Raw genomic sequence first — 5,000 nt, forward strand, 5'->3', positions numbered from 1 at the left:
ATTTTCTTCCACGCACCCCAACCTGCTTGTATGCGTTTTGTGACTTCCCTGTCCGAACCTCCATCTTCCTGCACTGTGGAGCCAAGGTACTTAAACTCTTTTACCTGGTTCACGTCCTCACCCTGTATCTTTACCGGTGTTACATCCTCATCATCATCCTGTGCGTCCTCTTCTCCTACCTTCATCTTCAAATACTCAGTCTTCTGTATACTGACTCTCATTCCTCTGGTCTCCATTGCATTCCTCCAAAGCTCTAATCTCAGCTCTACCTCCTCCTTCGTCTTCCCGCACACCACTACATCGTCCGCAAACAGCATATCCCACGGGGCTTCCCTCTGGACTACCTCCGTCATGCAATCCATAATCACTGCAAACAAGAATGGGCTAAGTGCTGACCCTTGATGCAGCCCCACCGTTACCTCAAACTCCTCCGTATCACCCGTCGCGCACCTCACCACAGTCTTACTGCTCTCATACATATCTTGTATCAACCTGATGTATTTCTCTTCCACCCCCCTCAGTCTCAAACAATTCCATACCTCTTGTCTCGGTACCAGATCGTAAGCTTTCTCTAGATCAATGAAGATACAATGTAGTTCTTCTTGCCCCTTCCTGTGCTTCTCCATTATCTGCCTGAGCGCAAAAATTGCGTCAGTTGTGCTTCTATTTGGCATAAACCCAAACTATTGATCAGACACCTCCACTCTACTCCTCAATCTCTTGTCTATGATCCTTTCCCACATCTTTAGGGTATGTGAGGTTAGTTTGATGCCCCGGTAGTTTCCACAATCCTGTATGTCCCCTTTGTTCTTGAAAATGGGTATGAGAGTACTATCTCTCCATTCATCTGGCATATGCTCCGTCTCCAAGATGTTTCTGAATACCTCTGTTAGCCACCTCACTGCTGTTCTGCCCATAGCCTTCCATGCTTCGACTGGTATATCATCCGGTCCCACCGCTTTACCATTCTTCATCCTTTTTATTGCTGTTGTCACTTCCATTTCTCCAACCTCCTCTATCTCTCCTTCTTCTGCAGCTTCAATCACTAGTTCTACTCTTGGGTTCTCTACATTCATCAATTGTTGGTAGTACTCCTTCCATCTTTCTTTTATCTGTTTGCCGTCTGTCAACACTAGTCCTTCACCGTCTTTTATCCTCTTAGCTTGGTATACATCTTGCGCCTCCTTATGTTTCTGCTTGGCTATCCTGATAGCTTTCCTTTGCCCATCTTGCCCGTCTAGGCTACTATACAACTCCTCGTACGCTTTGCTTTTGGCTTTTGCCACTTCTCTTTTAGCTTTCTTATTTGCCTCTTTAAAGGCTACAATAGTTTCCTCACATCTATTTAGATCTCTCTCCTTCTTCTTTTCTCGCTTGTCCCTGATCGCATCCTGCACCTCGGTGTTCCACCACCACGTCTCTTCTTTCTTCCCTTTCCTGCCTGAAGTACGCCCTAGAACCTCGACAGCCGTTTCCCGTACTACCCCACTCAATGTGCTCCACTCTTTCCGCTCTTCCATATCCAATTTTCTCTCCACCTCCTGGACAAATTTATTTCGATGTTCCTCTTCGCTTAACTTCCACCAGCGCGTTTTCTTTGTTCCACATTCGCTTCTTTTAATCTGTTGTTTCATCTTTGCCTTGCAGACTACCAGCTTGTGCTGTTTAACCACCGCTTCTTTTGGCAGGACATAGCAATCCTGTATTGTCTTCAGTTCTCTTCTCTTGCACATGATGTAGTCCACCTGTGTACTTTGGCCCCCGCTAGTATAAGTTGCTCGTCGGGTCAATCTCTTTTGGAAGTAGGTGTTAACTACTGCCATGCTTTTTGCTGTTGCAAAGTCCACAATTTTGTCTCCTCCTTCGTTTCGTATTCCGATACCGTACTTTCCCGTAACCTCTGTGTCCAAGCTCCCTTCCCCGACATGCCCGTTGAAGTCACCTGCTACCCACGTCACCTCTGCATCTGGTATCTTCAGCATCACATCCCCCAAGCTGTTCCCAGAAGTCGTCTTTCTCTTCATCCGTACACCCCACTTGAGGAGCGTAGATGCAAACCACATTCATAGTGGTTTCTGCCACCTCGATCTTGACCCATATTATTCTGTCGGATGTTCTGTTTACCTGCACCACTCCTTCTTTCATTTCCGGACTCAGCACCACTCCAACACCGTTTCTTTTGTTGTTTTCCCCCACGTAGTACAACTTATAGCCGTTTCCCAGTTCTTTGGCTTTTTGCCCTTTCCACCTTGTTTCCTGCACACACAACACGTCTATTTTCTTCCTCTCCATTACATCCACCACTTCACGTCCCCTTCCGGTCATTGTACCCACGTTCAGTGTTGCGATGACCACCGTTCTGTCTACCATCTTTGACTTCCATATTTGAAATAGATATTAAAATGAAATCTTTGATGGAATGTTTTGAAACAAATAAATGATAACAGGAACTGATTACAAAACGGCATCTACAGAGTCATTATTTTTGTTAAATGATTTTACTGTAGAAGTTTTTTTGTTTTTTTTTCAAGAAAAAAAAATTAGTTGAGTGAAAACCGATTTGTTATCTAGTAAGAATGCGACGTCACTCTGGCACATATGCATATGACTAGGTAGTTGTAGTATTGGGTTAGATTGGATACATTACCAGTTGAAGGAGACGATTAACCGACCACTTTATCTTAATCAAGAACATATATATGCATGTATGTATATGTATGTATGTGTGTATGTACATACATACACACACACACACACACACACACACACACACACACACACATATATATACATATATATATATATGTATATATATATATATATATATATATATATATATATATGTGTGTGTGTGTATACATATGTATGTATATGTATATATATATATATATGTATATATATAAATATATATATATATATATATATATATATATATATATATATATATATTTGTGTGTGTGTGTGGTGTGTGTGTGTGTGTGTGTTTGTGTGTGTGTGTGTGTATGTATACACACACACACACACACACACACACACACACACACACACACATATATATATATATATATATATATATATATATATATATATATATATATATATATATGTATGTATGTACGTATATGTATATATATATATATATATGTATATATATATATAATATATATATATATATATATATATATATGTGTGTGTGTGTGTGTGTGTATTAATCAGGATTAGGAAAGACGATGGGTTTTCTTTTGGATATTTTTAGAGATAACCAAATTAAGGTCACTAGAAAGCCATTAAAGATTATGAATAAATATATAACTGCATTTTTGTGTATGATTGCTATCAGGGCATGATAAACCTACATCTTTATACCACTGTCGGCATCGTTCAAAGAACCCAAACGAGCCAGAAAATACCTGCGTCGGATCATTTGAACCATCGCTTGATCACATGTAATTCGATGACGTAGTAAACTCTAATGCGATTAAATGCTGCATTGATCATGATGCATACTGACAGCATGATATGTAGTTATGAATTCAGAAGGCTTTGCGCCCGATATACACCGATGATAATTTATGAGTTCACTTGCCGCGGTCTTCGGTAGCCATAATGTCTGGTTGTTACGTTGTGGATGTTTTGTGTCACCTTGTGGTGGTCAAGTCCATGCTGGGTGCAGTAGTGGTTTCCTTTGGTAAGTGGATGAATTGATGAAAAGATGTAATATGATATCAACATTTTGGTTCATTCTCAGATGTTATTTTATGAATCTTGGTAAAACAGCGAGGAGATAGAAAAAAAAATACGTATCGATCCAGTCTCCTATCCTCATGAAATGATAAACCAAAATGAATATTCGTAGTAAATTTGGACAAATATGTGTAGCAAATAGTAATATCCAAGGGGTAAATACTGTTTTAGATCACAGCAGGCGATCCGAGGTCAAACTTACTAAGAGCTAAGGTCATTCCCATCCCTAACACACCAGGCGGTTTTATCGTCTGGTATGGAATCTCTTCTGAATCGAGACGTTATAATAAATATCCCTGTCTTATTGCGTGTCATTCCATCTTTATACATATTACTGTATTTACGCTTTTAATCATGAAAAAAAATCAACAAACAAAAATCACTCGCTCTCCCGCGGCTGAAACTTCGCAAATTGGCATTTTGTCGAAGCGCGCCAATCCAAGAAGAAAAATATATACATATCTTTAAAAGCGTGAAACAAAAGAGCCGTCCATAAATTGCGTAGCTGCAAGACTTTCGTTGAAAAGTCAATCTCCATTTTCATCAAAGTTTCCCAAGTGGACTTGTCGTTAAAGGCTCCAGATTTATGCGTTGCTCGTTCTCCAAGGGCGTATTTCTCATTCTAAATCTAATATTTTCTAATAGAATGCTTGTCAGACATTTTCCTTTTACTAGATTTATCGAAGGGGGATGAAAAGTCCTTCAAAATCGTAAAAACTAATTTGTTTTATCTTTGGGTGTTGGTTATTTGAGTTATCAGTTTAGTACTAATCTCTGTGATAATTATACTATTAGTGATAAAAAAAGATTAGAAAAAAAGAGTAATAACAAGAAGAAGGATGATAATAGATGGCAAATAATGATCATGGTAATAACAGTTATGATAAATTGATAATAACGATTGTAATAACAACAACAATGATCATAATGATAGTGATGATATAAAATAATAAAACTGCCGGGAATGATAATAACAATAATATAAGGATAATGATAATAACAACAATAATATTAACAAAAATGATAGGGAGAGTAATAAAAATATCATTATCATCATTTACACGAAACTGCTCTTGCGAGGACACCCGAGGAGGAACCACAGGCCGAGGCTGAGTGACTTACGGGTGTGCGGTATCGACCGAAATACCGGTATTGCCGATAGCGTCTTCCTGAAATAATACCGGTACCGTAGCCTGGAAGTCACAGCTACATAACTCCCTGAACAGCTGCTTAGTTTGGAACAAATCTAGTAAAGA

This window comes from Penaeus japonicus, unplaced genomic scaffold (assembly GCF_977035675.1).
Source record: "Penaeus japonicus unplaced genomic scaffold, GWHDUDI00000001_assembly GWHDUDI00000004, whole genome shotgun sequence".
NCBI classification, from domain to species: Eukaryota; Metazoa; Arthropoda; class Malacostraca; order Decapoda; family Penaeidae; genus Penaeus; species Penaeus japonicus.